This window comes from Semicossyphus pulcher, unplaced genomic scaffold (assembly GCF_022749685.1).
Source record: "Semicossyphus pulcher isolate SPU_LCO1_2020_fin unplaced genomic scaffold, fSemPul1.0.p SCAF_6, whole genome shotgun sequence".
NCBI lineage: Eukaryota > Metazoa > Chordata > Actinopteri > Labriformes > Labridae > Semicossyphus > Semicossyphus pulcher.
The window spans coordinates 871,001-886,893 of NW_027211737.1; positions in this window are offsets into that span (position 1 = coordinate 871,001).

Consider the following 15,893-nt stretch of genomic DNA (forward strand, 5'->3'; position numbering starts at 1 on the left):
GATTCAGGATCCTGCTGCAGAAGCACCAGCTGAATATTTTTGGGTGTCAGTGCACAGAAGGTTTTGCAGGAAGTGAGGCAGCATTTAAAGCTCTGTCACATCTCACCTGGAGAGGAGACCCACAGAGATCCTGCAGGACAGCCTGGAGGAACTTCAGCACTTTTTCTTGGGCACTTTATCATGCTTTAACTCTCAGGAGCATCCAAACGGGCACTTAAACTGATTTTTTTCCTTCAACATGGGGGCATCAGGGTGCGATCCCCTGCTGAGTCCACCTTTGTTGTGTGTCCAGTTGGATCAAAAACTGCTGCTCAGTTTCAGAAGCCTGCAGAGCGTACAGGCACTGTTTATCAGTAAGAGAGAGAGTTTGATTTAAAGGTTTAAATGTTTAGCTTTTTAACAGCCTCTTGCTTCTCTTGTAATTATAACTGAGTGGATTAACTGCTGCTCCTCTGTGATCTGTTCAGGTTCCTGACTTGAGGAGGCGTCATGTGATCTCTTTACTCTCATGGTCTGATTGTTTTTTCTTTGTTCAAGCATGTGGCTTTAACAAGAAGTAAAACAACAGAGCTCTAAATGAAGTTATTGATTCATATCTCACACTTTGATCAGGAGGGATGTTTCCATAATGGAGTCCTTAAGAAATCTCTGTTAAATGAAGTATTTACTTTATGTAGTTACTTTGCTGTAACTCTGCTGGAGGACCAGTGTGCTGAGCTCTGCTGGTGCGTTACTGAGGCAGTGACAGGATGAACTTTGAGCTGACAGTGCCACCTACTGGACCTGAGGACTAATTGCTAACTTAAAAACAAGAAATGTTTCATCATAAATCATCAACTTCTGACAGAAAACAATAATTAAACTCGAACACAATATACGTCTCTTTCATTTAGTGTAATTAGTGTACTGAATATCTTAAAGGGAAATTCTGCTTTTTTAAACATGGGCTATATTTATATTTCTTTTTGCTTCTAAATGACCAAATGGCTGTAATGGCTGCAACATAATCCTTGATGGGTCAAAGGTCGTCCACTAAAAGTTCTTGTTGTTTCCACTGACAGGCTGAGATTGTTATTCTAAGTGTGTGACAACATGACAGAAAGGATCCCTACAGAGATAGACCTTTTTGTTACAGAGGAAGATGATTGTTTTAACCACAAACAGACGTTACATCGCTCTCTGCAAACACACCAGGCTCCATTCATAAAAACACTGATTTTAACTCACATGACACAGGAGCTGTGTGGTCTACCACTTTCACCACCATCATTCAGTCTGTTCTCTGCACGTCCATCACTGTTTGGTTTGGACCTGCCACCAAACAGGATAAGAACAGACTGCGACGGACAATCAGGGCTGCAGGAGAAATCATCTGGGCCGACCTGCCCTCCATCCATGACCTGTCATCCAGGGTCAGGAAGCGGGTAACATAACTGCAGACCCCTCACACCCCGGACACAAACTGTTTACACTCCTCCCCTCCAGCAGGCGTTACAAAGAACTGTACATCAAAACATCCAGACACAGGAACAGTCTGTTCCCACAGGCTGTCACTCTGACGAACACTGAACAGTCACAGAGCGTCAGAACAAACTAACCAACATCCACTGTACCTGTAAATAAGACTGTTCACCTTTAATCATGTAAATATCATCCCTCATCTGACACGACTCTATGTACACAGTTTTTACCGTAAATACTGGAAACTATCTCCCTCATGTCATCTGTAACATAATTATAATTATACATTTATCATTTTATTTCAGCATCCTTTGCACTCTTCATTATTCTATTGTCTCACAGCTTGTACATATTAGTTTTATATTTAATGTCTAATGCTCGTAAATGGAGAGCGAAGTTAAACTGGAGTCACATTCCTTGTACGTGTACATAACTGGCCAATAAAGCTGATTCGGATTCTGAAAAGTGTTTTTTCATGACATCCTGATGTCACAGTGAAGATGACCTTTGACATTTTGGGTGACAAATATTATAACGTTTTCATTTTCTTCGTTCAGATGTTTATATGTAATTTTGTCAGATGGAGAACCTGAGGCGTGCAGGTAAGATCGAGGCCGACCCCTCTCACCACGGTCACAGTCTCTCTGACGCCCTCCCCTCTGGCAAGAGGCTGTGCTCCATCAGGACCAAAACCTCCCGACACAGGAACAGCTTCTTCCCCTCTGCTGCCAGCCTCGTCAACAAGGCCCCGACCCCCCCCCCCCCTTTGTATTTTACGTACTGCTTTTTATATTTTTATTCTTATTGCCTAGTTTTTATCTTGTTCTATTTACTTATTTTGATTCTAGTTCTGTGTTAATTGTTCTGCACTAAAACACCAAAACTAATTCCCTGTATGTGTAAACCTACTTGGCAATAAATAAATAAGCAGTAGTCATATCGTCGTCTAAAATGCTGATCATGTGAGGTTGCTCTGTTGGGAATCCTCCCAGCATGCACTTGGGCAACTTTTATGGACAGAAGTCTCACTTTATGTGTTCTTGGTTGTTGTTGGTGTCATTTAGTTCTACGTAGTTTCTGCTTCACTTTTTTTAACATAATTTTTGTGGCTTTGATCTGACAGTGAGGATTAAACAGATTTAAAGCAAACAGGAAGCAGGTTGCATGTCTGGAAGCTGCTTGCTGCAGTAAAACCCCGGAACTGTTTTTATTAGATTAAGATCTTTATTTGGGCGGGGGCAGTGCTCATTTCCTCTCTTTAAGAATCCACGGAGCCCGTGTTGGTTTCAGGGTCAAGTTTGTGTATGAAAAACATATTATTGTCCGAGGTCACATCGAAACACAGTGAAATAAAGAGGGGACACACAGAGACACATGAGCTCTGTCCTTACTGAACTCACGTGATTCATAAACAGACAAATCTGTTTATGCTCTTATTTTAGCTCTGCGAGATCAGCTGACTCACCTGGAGACAGGAAAGTTCCTTTTTTTTATTTTTTTATTATTGCCATATGCCAGACATTACATTAACAAAATAGAAGAAGAAGAAGAACAACAACAACAACAACAAACAAAACAAAAACAAGGAAATACTAACAGGGCAGGGAACACAGAACGCAGGCCATTTAACATTATATAATACAAATGATGTTATTGTGGTATTGTGTGTTCATTTGTTGTGTGTGTGTGTGCGTGTAAGTGTGTGCATGCATGTGTGTGCGTGCATGCACGTGTGTGTGTGTGTGTGTGTGTGTGTGTGTGTGTGTGTGTGTGCCTGTGTTCAGTGGCTTACAGTCAGGTCGGGGAGGGTGAGAGGATCAGTGATAATTAATAGTGGGATTGATTCTGATGATGTTAGTAATTATTGTCATAAAAGTGAAATAATAATGGTGATGTCTGTAAAGATCAATCAATATCAGTGATATTTCTAGTCTAATCTAGTCATGGGGGGGGGGGGATAAAAATACAAATAAAGTAAATAAATAAATAAAAAATAATAAAAATTACAAATAAATAAATAATCAAACAAATAAATGAAAAAAATTAAGAAAAAAGGATAAATAAGGGGGTTCTGGGGGGGACTGCTGCCCCATCCACTGGTAGCCAGGTGGACTCATGATGCTGCTGGGGAGCTCCACAGCGGGCAACAAGGACCATTAGTGGCAACCAACCAGACTATTTTTCAATTTTGAATTGTTGAAAAAATGCTTTTGTTTCGGTGCCTGATTATTCACTATATTGTGTTTAGCGTGTGTAATTTCCTACTCTGCTTTCATTTAGACTGGTTGGCCCAGCTTTTGGTCACCCTCAGGCCCTTATGGGAGAGAGTTGGTCCACTGTGGGTTTGGACCCTGCCAAGAACTGCTCCCAGACCCAAATGAGGGGGCCAGTTTATTGCAGAGTTGACCAGATAAGAGGGGGATTTTTTGGTTGGTGGATGCGTACAGTGGTATAACCTTCCCTCCCCCGCCCGCTCCTCAGAGACTCGTCCAGGTGTCCGAGTGGTGCCCCAGCTGCCAGGGGCAGGACTAGACACTATCTGTGAATAGGTTAAATAGAATGATGATAAGATGTTGGGAAGAATTAAGGGTGGGGAAGGAAGGAAGAAAAAAAAATTAATTAATTAATTAATAATGATAAATAAAAATAAATAAACAAATTCATTAATTCATTAATGATAGTGTGAAAGTGATGTATGGACAAAGGAAATAACAGGAACATAATAATAATAATAATGATAATAATTTGTCCCTAACACGATTATTGTGATATGAGCAGCAATAATGACGAGTCGTGATGAGTAAGTAAAAAGAAAAAAAAGTCCTTAAAGTAGGATTTTTAACAGGTGTGACTGCAATATAATAATCATGATATAGTTGTAATATGGATGTCATGGTACCAACAGCAGTAATGAGGTTAATATATGGGCTACACACATATTGATATACACATATATACATAGACACACACGCACACATAAACGAAGGTGTGACATATTTAATGGGTGTTTAGATATGGATGTAAGTGATGTGTATAGGAAAAACTTGATAGGTGTTTCTTCTGAAGGTGACAGGACGGTGTCAGGTTTGTAAGGAAATGAATGAGGGGTAAGCAGACAGAGCTGGGCTCTGTTGCTGTGTTATTGATGGAAGGGAATACATTCTCCTCTGAAATGTGATCCAGTACTTTTTCCAATGAGTTGTGTGAATGAGGTTCCTTGATTTCCAGCTCATGAAGATAGTTTTCTTGGCGAAAGTTAGGGCAATGAGGAGAGATGTATTGTCTGTTTCACTGAGGTTGGTTGTTGAAGTGTCTCCAAGTAGACAGAGTGTGGGGGATGATGGGATTTGGCAGCCCAGGAAAATGGATAGTATTTCTGTGACCTCTTTCCAAAAATGTATTACAGGTGTGCAGTGCCAGGTGGCATGGATATAGGTATCTGGACTGTTTTGGGTGCAATGTGAACAGACTTCTGAAGTGAATCCCATTTTAAACATGTTTTGTCCTGTGAGGTGAGCTCTGTCAGGCGTCTTATACTCATTAAGTTGTAGGTTGACGTGTTTGACATGAGATAGATGTTTTTACAGATTTATTCCAGAAGTCGGCATCGGGAGAGAGGGATAAGTCTTGCTCCCATTTTATTATTGGTATGGAAAGTGTTTCATCTGACTGTGATATTTTCCTGTATATTTTCGAGAGGAGTTTTTTTGTAGAAGTGAAGAAAGAAGAAGAAAAGTTTGCTTTGTTATGATGAACATAAGATCGACCACGTGCACATGTTTCCTACTGTTTCCTGCAGTCACTGTAAGTTAACCTGTGATGCACTATGAGCAGTACAGAGGATGTGAAAAGGTTCAGCCAGATTCTAAAAAAGTACATTTTCACAAACCTCTCGATGCATTGAGACATTTATGTGAAATTTCAAAATGAAAACTTGAACATAAAGTAATCAACAGAGGACACGCGCGGGGGTTTTGATGAATGAAAGCAAGAAACTGAAATGTGGCTCTGTCAGTTTGAGTTTCAGGCGACTCTGTGGTCACATCAGCGGGAGCGTCAGTGATCAATGACAGAGAGTAACAATGATGACGATGATGAAAGTGTTTGACCAGGGAAGAACAGGACATGATGAAAGACGGAGGCGTGTATTCTTATTTAAATATTGATTGATTCTTTTTTTGAACGTGTAAATAAAGACACAAAACATAAAAAAACAAGAATAAAAAGAGAACAATAAAATAACCTCAGACAGCACTGAGTCCCTGTTTAAAGGAGTTTGGAGAAGTATCATCTTTATTCCTCTCTTCAATAAGAAAAGCATCACGGCCTCTGCTCGTCTCTTTACCTTTAATAACATCAAACAGAATAAGTTTGTGTTTGAGTTTAGGCAAACAGCTGCTCTTCACTGTTAAAGTAACACAGAGTTTCTCTCAGATTATATTATTTTATTTTATATTGAATGGAGGCAAATAATGTATTGCTGTAAACATGATGTGTGCCGTGCACATTCAGGTCCATGAGCTTACTTTAAAAACAGTGTGTTGGTGTGTTCATGTTGTTAACAGCTGCAGTTATTATTAAATACAAAGTAAAGGGTTGTGCGACATGTCAGCATGTCTGTTTAACTTTGTACATTTATACGTCTGCTTTACTACATTTCAAAGAGGAAACATTGAGCTTCATTATGTGGTTAACTTTGCACAATAAGAGGATATAGAACACATGAGCTCATAAAGTGTGATGCACTGACACAGACAGACCTAGTACAAAGTGATTCTGCTGCATTACAGTATTTCTCAATAGCTAAAACACTAAACCCTGTTGTCTGAACCAAATTCTCAGTGGCCTAAACTCATTTTTCGAATCAAACACTCCTTTGGCCAAACCTTTAACACTGTCCAGGAGCTCTTTGCTCTTTGCTAAACCTCAAACACATTCTCAGTCACTAAACACATTTCACACTGTGATACACTTGTGTTGCAAAATTGTAAACACTGGCAGCAGGTGAACACAACTCCAACACAGCTGTCATCGTTTACACAACAACTCAAAATTGAACACACATGTTTCTAATGATGTGATCAGACCAATTAAGCAGGATTAAAGTCAGTTCAGAGTGCACAGGTGGCCCATGTGCATCCAACAATGGACAGAGACATACAGAGAGGCAGAGGAGTTCGTATGAGAGGTGGTGGACGAGGAGGAAGGGGACAAGGAGGAGGCCGAGGAAGACCAAGAACAGTCATTACTGATGACATTCGTTTTTCTCTGCGTGGCGGTGGAAGGTCTATGACCGACAGCCCTACACCAGGGCAACTTTATTGGAGGCAATGGAACAGGCCTGTGATGATATAACTGTAACTGAACATTTAGCTATTTATACTTTTGTTTTATTGTTTTTATACACTTTTTAAAGTATAATATGTATTTGTGTTACTTTTAACTCTGTGAGTTACAGATCGGGCTATGAACTCCCTATAAGAAGTAAAAAGGCTGTTTATAAAGACTTACTAACAGAAATGATTTTGGAGATCTACCACAATATTATTATTTGTCTTCGGCTTCAGATTCTCTTGAATTCATTTAAATGTTTAAAAAATCCCGTTTCTGACATTACGTTGGTTCAGTATTTGCTTTATTGCTAGCTACAGTCTGCATCTAAAGAAATAATCAGAGGAGAATATGAGTCCATGTTTGCGCGCGGCTGCAGTCCCCCCTTTCTGTCGGCTGTTATAAAAGCTGCTCGGAGTGATTTTCGGGTTATCGCGGGTTACATTGGATTATTCTTTAGTTACATAAGGGAGCTGCACAGGATTGGTGGCCTGAGCTGAGCATGCGCAAAGCGTCGCACCTACCAACAATAAACCGTAAACGTGTTTACGGAATTAAAAAACAACAGAGAGAGTTTTAAAGGAAAGGAAAGGCTTCGCGTGCAGAGCAGAGGTGAGTCTGTGTGTTTTCCTGCAGCTCGCGCTGCGGGTGTGTGTGTTTAGTGTGTGTCTGCGTGTTGCTTTCTGCGTATTCTCTTTGTGCACTTATAGATTTAGGAGGCAGAATCGAGGACGGCCGCGGCATCTGCTGGAGTGGAAATCAGGCAGGCATTAAATATAGACTATCGCGAGTCCGTGCAGTTCTCACAGACTCTCTGTGAACACACACAACTGTGGAAGTAACAGCTCCAACGCGCAGAGAGCCGCAGGCCACGCGCTGCACGCAACAACTTCTTTTATATCTGGAACAAAATGTTCTGAATTCAAAGAGCAGGAACATCAAGCTGCTACTCTCTAACTTTCACACTTCATACATCAAACACAAGTGCTGTGTGTGCGATTTATTTAAAAAAGTGAAGAAGTCGTTTGTTTCTCAAATAATCGATATTATTTGATTGGATTTGTTGCGCACTACTTTATTTGGATGGTTTTAGTACTTTGACGCGCAAAGAGTTACTTTTCGGATTTATCCGCAATATTCCTCTTTATTTCACTCCTCTAGGACAGAGAACAGACTCGATGAGTTTATTGTTCAGTGGGGACAGTGAAATGTGTCCGAAAAGTTTATTTTATTCTCCTGTTTGCTGCTGGGACTCTGCCGGGACTCTTCATCACTCGCAGCGTGGCTGCAGGAGAGCACACACCCACCCAACCCCTCTCTCTCACACACCCCCACTCTCACACCCACCCAGTCCCATCTACCGTGACTGTGGAATTCTTTACGTTTAGCGCGGTTTCTCTCAGTCAGACTGAGCTCTTTGTGTTCTGCTGGCTGCTCAGTTTGTGCGCTAAAGAAGACAAAGTGCGCACTCAGCGCTTCTTGGCGCGCGCGCTCTCATTATGTGTCTCTGTGTTTAGTTTTAACGAGCCTCTTTTTCCTTTAAGATTCTGTGAAGTCTTAAAACTTTTTTTCTATCTGCTCTGCATGTTTGCAAAGTGAATATGAACTGAAGGGAGGAGGAGTCCAGAGGGTCCCCTTTTCCTGTTATCAGAACATCATGTTCCAGAAGTCTGTGCGTTAACTTTAAGTGTGTGTGTGTGTGTCTCTCTCTCTCTCGCTGTCAAAAACTAAACTACTGGAGACAAACATAACATAGTCAGTTGCAATCAGGATGTTTAAGATCAAACGTTTAAAAGTCAAACAGCTGTTTAATAGTGGAAACAACAAGAACTTTTAGTGGACAACCTTTGATCCTTCAAGGATTATGTTGCAGCCATTACAGCCTGTTTCACTGCTGCATGATGAACACATCTTCTGGAATATAATCCATCTACCTGTATTTTTGCTCAGGTTTAAACAAAGCAGATTCAGAATGACCCTTCAGAAAGGATCTGTGATGTAACTGAAGTGAGTGCGTCCCCTCCCCCGCTCTCTCCCTGCTCAAAGTCGTCCCCTGAAAAGTCAGTTAAAGGTTTAAGTCTGTGATCATTAAGGGACGACTTTTCTCTGAACTTTGACTCGTTTAGAGAACAGCTGATGGTTTTAGTCGTATATTTTTATTCTCGTATATTTATATTTTAATCTTTTATATACCAGAGAGATACCAAATCTCTTTAGCAAGGGACTCCTGGGCGAGACAGCATCAAACATATATTTTAAATGTGAATCTGTAGCTCATACAAAGACGATGGAGCGAAAAACTTGCCAAAGACAGAGCGAGTTTCAAGGCACAAAATCAAATTATTTGTCCTTTTGACTAACGGTTGCAGTTTTAGGATTCGAACGAGAGTGTTAAAAGGAAGAAAGTTTGTGTAAAAAGTAACAACTTTCCATCAGCTGTGGGAGGAAGAGAAACAAACTTCCTAATACAAAGTCAAAACTTGTTTTAAAGTCAGTCGTGTACGTGGACATCTGTGCCTCACAGGGGGTCACTAAAAGTGCATCACTCTGACCCTGTGATACATGAACGCGTCAATCAAAAATTGGGAAAATAGCTCAGACCCTGTTGGCAGATCAGGAAGACCAGGAAAACCTCATATGAAGGAATCACGTGTTGTTCCAAAATGGACCTGTAGTCAGAGATCAGCACAACCTGAAAAGATGTTTGTTCAGTTAAACAACACAAATATGGTGATTTAGAGTTTATAACAGACATGTTGAAGGAGCTTTCTCAGACCAAACATGGAGTGTGTGTTAGCCACCATGCTCCATACAGAGCAGTCAGTAGTAAGCATGAGTGGGGTGTGTGGTTTGTGGATGTATGCTCGGTATTCACTACTCCCCTCCCCCGAGGCTGCGTTCAGCAGAGCCGAGCATGCTTCTGCACACAAACACTGTTTTTTCTCTGTCTCTCACTCACAAAAGGCCGACCCGACTTTCTGCTTTGCTGCTGATGCTCACTGACAGCGTGTGTGTGTGTGTCTGCATAATGGATGTGGGTCTGTACTTGTGGCCCTGGTGATGAATAACTCTGGTGACTGTCATATTAAAACACTGAATGACGACAGCTGATTGGCTGATTGTGACAGAGAGATGACAATTTTAAATATCTGTCTTAGTTTGAGCTGTTTACTTTTGTACAGAACATCTCACAGGACGTCTTACACAACATGTTAGCATAAGTTGAGTGTTGTGATCACACCTGATGTGGCCGATCCTTCATGTGAGCATTGACGGTGTTGAAGGGTGTATCGCTCTTTTCACACATGAACTCCTGACAATCTGCCCCTGACATTTTCCAGAGTTGTCCTTCACACACGTCCCTCACAGTGAGAAATTTTCCCTGTTGGTTGGGGGAGGGGAGAAGTGGTCAAGCTGGTTCAGTGTTGCAGCCGGAGTCAGATCAGTTTGGTCCCAATAGAGTGTTCCTGACCTGAAAGTCAGAAGCTGCTAAAATATATAACAAAGAAGAATCTCTGCAGTCTGCAGACGTCTTGCTGTCGTCGTCTTGTGAACGATCCTTCTTCTTCAACCTCAGATGTTTTTAATCATCCTGTTATGTGTTGCTCTTCTGGTTTCACATCGGTTACATGATATAAAGGTCATCACCCCGCCCACTCGCTCGCTGTGAATGTACCTGACTATCACCTGCTGCATTCACACTGGCTCACATCGACTTATTGCAGACATTTTAGCAGGAGGCTGGCAGGACAAAGTCTGCAGAAAGTCGGGGGGAAACATTCGTCAGTTTGCGTTCACTCATGTCGTCCAGCCGGAGAATGTGGGGACACTTTCAGGAGAGCAGTGCATGTGTGAATCTGAGAGGGAGTAGGGGTGATTTGAGATGGGCCTGTTATTGCTTCTTCTCTGTCGTTGGACACTTTTCGTCTGTCACATAGTAAAACATCATATCATCCAACCCCCGACTGTGTCAAAGAAGAGGAAGTCTCTGAAAGCGATGTGTTTGAGTATTGTAGCCCCGCCCTAAACCCTCCCCCTCTTTCTGGTCTGTGTGACTCTAAATGGGAGCATCAGTGACTAAATGAACATCATGCTGTGTTGAAGAAGACTTGAAACTAGAGACTGAGACCATAAACTCATTAGGAACATGTTTACTGAGGGAATAAATCAGGAGAGGAGGAGGAGCATTTTCTCATAGACTTCTATAGGATCACACTTCTTTTTACAACTATGATATCTGAAGCCTTGTTATTTTCACAGAACAGATCTTACATTAGTAATTGCTGCCAGTTGTACATACGTATCTGCTGCCGGTGTTACAGCTGTTTAATGAGCTGTACGACGACCTTTATAAGTTGTACAAGTTCCTGTGGATAATTAGTGTCGTTGACTGATTGAAACTGTAACAGCCTGCATGTGTCACATCAGTGTACATTTAAATGAGCACAAAGAGATGAGTTGTCTGTGGCTGGTAGCAGAGGACAGGCGGAGAGCAGAGTCTGATTGGTTTATGGATGAGTGGCAGCAGCCAGCTCTGACACACAGAGAAGGAGTCTCAGGGGCTTTGAAGGTTAAAACCTTCGAGGAACATGAACTGTAGAGTCCCTCGTTATCCTTCAGTCCCTCCAGGATTTCACAGCTTTTCTGTGATTGTTTGGCCCAACCTGCCTGATTTCACAGCAGCTTCTTAAGTTGCAGTACAAGTTGTGATGTTTTTAGGCTTTTCTTCCAAAGTCTGACACATCACCCATCCACTGTGAGCTACTGGCACAAACACTCCAGCAAAGCCATCCATTGGCTGAGAGAGCTGTCTGTCTTCTGACATCACTTCTGTCGATTTCTGTTACAAACTGACAAATTAAATGTGCAAAAGCTGAACTATACTCAAGTCAACAGCCAGGAAAGGCTCATTTCTCACTGCGCATACATATCACAATGCTGTCCATATGAGCAGGCAAGGTAGAATAAAGGCGTTATTTATTACATGTATGCTGTTCTACTTCAGCTGCTGCCTAGTATAAAACCTCCGAAGGAGACAGCGATTACTATCACACACACATCAGTAACACAGCCTCTGATTGGTCAATCTACTAAACACAGGTCATAAAGAAGTGGCTAAGTGGATGGCTAACAGTTCTCAACCTGTAAAACCTGATAAATAAACAAGAAGACATTGAGTGTTGAGTGATTGTTATTACCATGGATTCACTGTATAGAGTCTCCATAAATACTCTCTCAGGGTGGGATCAGCTGTCTGCTTCACAGCAACAAAAAAGTCAATCATGCAGCGTTCAAAACATATAAAAAAATAAATAAAAGATGCCCTCTAATGTTTTTACAACACTGCAGACCTCAAAGGATCAGGGGGAACAGGATGATTGGTCAAATTTGTGGAAAAGTTGCAGCAATTGGTTGAATTTGCATGAAATCGCAGGAACGCAACATCACAACTTCCTGGAGCGACTGATTATGTTTCTGATGATGTTTCGTACATGGGTATATTTAACACTAAGGCACAGCAAATACAGGCAACAGAGGGTTAATCTGAGGTGTGAAAAGCTCAGGCTGTTTCCATGTAATTGGTGTACATGTGTAGACACTGACATCCCCCCCAGGTTAGTTTACATGCAGAGGAAACCGGTCCTGCTGGAAGCTGATGATAAATCATCAGATCTTTATTAGTGAGTTTTTCTGCAGGCGTGTGTGAGAGCCGTGTGATTGTCTGTGTTCAGAAGTTATGCGAGGACAGAGGTTTGTTTCAGGATAGGTTAAAAGACTCGTCGTACACAAAAACGCTCTTCTGATAATAATCTAAACACTGCTGCCGTAGCTGCACATCAGATCCAGGTGTACTGCTGCAGCTCCAATCACATCACTGCTAAAACACAGAACAAACAGCATGGAGATTAAACTGTGTGGATCATGTGGACATGGTGCTGTTACATAATAGTTTTTCATGTCCCAGCTTTTCTCTGGATTTGGAACAGCATCTACTTTATATGCATCGCAGTCTGTTTCTGTGTTATTAGGATGGAGCAATGACTGTATAAAAAGATGGACAACGCGTCTCCATCTGCTCCCATTGTACGAAATTGATGCCAAAATAGCCCATGTGATAGGCACTGCCATCTTGCGATGGTGACGTCATGGAGCCAGAGACTGCGCAGTAGAAAATGGCGAGTGAAGCAGCCGTAGCCACTTCCGCTAACCCAAACACACACTTAACTTACCGAAAAAACAGCAAGGATCTTGCATCTTCTCCACTGACAGATCGAAGTGGGACGTAGCTCTAACGCCGGGGACACACCGGACGCGGACGCGCCGCCAACAGTTGCGAAGCGGAGCCAGTTTCCTTTCGGCGCCCATGTTAACCGATTGTGTCGTTCACACCAGACGCGCCGCGGTGCGCACCTCCGCGGCCGGATCGCGCCGTGCAGCGATCGTTTCGGCGTCTGGTCTATTTTTTGCGTGAGCCGCGGGCGATCGTATCAATCCTGGCAGGAAGTCACACATGAAACAACAAGAGAATTAAAACAATTTTCAAATAAAACACCACGATTGACAAATGCGATGTTATATTTGTGTGCTTTTATATATTTGTCAGTATCTAAACAGAGCGCGAGAGAGATGAAGATACACACACAGAAACACACGCACGCACGCGCACACACACACACACAAGAAAGAGAGAGACACAAAGTGGGCTGGCTATAGGGGGTGGGGGCGGGTTGTTAAAACACACAGCAGCGAGAGAGAGCAAGAGAGAGAGAGCATGATGAAAAAACAGCTCCAAATGTGAGTAAACGACAGCTGAGGAGCAGAGGCGCTTGTCGACCGGCGCGGAGAAATGCGCGTGAACGGAAGTGCTCTGGTTTGCGCGCGATTTTCGTTGCGCAGCGCTTCGCAGCGCTTCCTCTTTGCTAATCTGCTAGTTAGCTTGAGGTCACGGGGGAGGGACCTGTACATTTTGAGAACGCATTTCATTGGATGCAATAAAAGTTAAGCCAAGTTATCGCCAAGTGCCAGATGAGTCATCAACATTTTTTTAATGTTTTTTAGGGAATGAAAAACTCTAAATCAAGAATACCTACTCAACTTACTCAGTTATTGTTGGGCAAAATAAGTGACGATAAATGTTTGACATGTGCGATGATAAACATCCATTTTGATTTTAACTTGAAGACTGAAGTTTGTTCCTGAGAGGCTCCAGATGTCCAAGCAGGGAAGTGGACGTGTGAATCAGACCCTGTGTTCATACATGTACTCATGTCAGGCCCGTGTGTGCTGACAGCTGACGCCGTGTGAATGGGTGTGTGTTCAGTGCAGGGTGTGTGTGCATGTGTAGGACCTCCTGTTTGACCCTCAGCGCACCCAGCCCTGCCCTGCAGGGACTCAAACTCAGATGTTCCTGTAACCGACATCAGACGGCTGCTTTTACATAACTCTACCTCTGCAGGAATGGATGGAAAGTGTGTGTGTGTGTATGTGTGTGACTGGGGGGTCATGTGACTCAATCTGTTAACGATTCAGAAAATCTAATGACATTCACTACACACTCTGATAGAATAGGTCACTGTGCACTTATTACGTTATTACTGGTATCGTTGAATGTTTTAAAGAGCATCGTCTGTGTCACAATAACAGCAGACATTAATATATCACTACTCATTAACACATACCTGATGGTCACTGTGATATATTTGCAATTGGACAAAATAAGTTGGAAGATATCAGATGTGTGTAACTACTGTATGCTAGATTAGTGTTCTCAAAAGAGGGTAGCTCTCCAGCACCAGAGAACATTTTAACATGTTCATTTAAAAGATATCAGTCATGCATAATACCCGAAATAATAATACTATAATAAGATCAGTAAAAATGTAAGTTTGATATTATTAAATATAGGAAATAGGAATATTCCTATTTTCAATGACATTTTTTAACTTTTGTAAACTGCACTTTTTGTTATATTATTAACAGAGACCAACATGAATCCACCATGAGACAGAAACACTTCTTTAAACCTTTAAACCTGGAGCAGAACCAGACTCATGGACAACACACATGTAAAGAGGGAGAGAGAGAGAGAGAGAGAGAGAGACAGAACACACATGTAACGAGAGAGAGAGAGAGAGAGAGACAGAGAGAGAGAACACACATGTAACGAGAGAGAGAGAGAGAGAGACAGAGAGAGAGAACACACATGTAAAGAGAGAGAGAGAGAGAGACAGAGAGAGAGAACACACATGTAAAGTGAGAGAGAGAGAACACACACATGTAAAGAGAGGGAGAGACAGGTTGAAATGTAGCAGCAATACGTCTGAAAACAGAGAAAGAAGTGAAAACAGAGTGGACAAAATATCCGTCAGTGTCGGGGAGAATACGTTTAAATCTCCAGACTCCAGTGTGTTTTTGTGTTTTGTGTCTATGTGAAGCAGCCTTGTGTTTTCATCTCAGCTCGTGTCTGCCTGCTGTGTCTTTGCAGGTTTTAGTTTGGTTAAAAGGTCAAAGTTCAACTCGGAGGCAAGTGGTCTGATACATTAGCTCCAGGTGCTTATTCAAGGCCACTGTTCACCTTCACAACAGTTCAGCTTGTGTCTTTGTCACACTAATCTAAGGTAATTGAACAGTAAATTGGTCTGAGCAGAGATCTCTGAGGATTAACGGGGATTGGCTGTGACAGGTGGATTGGCTCAGGTTACAAACGTCACGTGAGAAGGTCAAGTTTACCACAGAGGAACTCACGGACTAGTTTGTTTCAGAGGCATGTGGATATGTATCTATCTGGTTAAGGCATTAAATGGAAGAGTAAAAAAGTGTTACAATGTCACTGCAAACATTCTTAAACACAGTTAATGAATTTTGATGTGAAGGATCAACATAAATTGCTTTAACGACAAAATGTGCTTTTATGACATGACAACAAAAAACAACAACAAATACAACAACAAAAACGAGTCATACATTGAGGCTCATTTAATGTTTAAATGAAATTAACAAAACAAACTAAATTTGATACACGCCATCAATAAAAATAAATGATGGGTTTGATGGAAAGAGTGAAACTGGAGTAGATTTCCACTTCTTACGCTGTCTGGTTT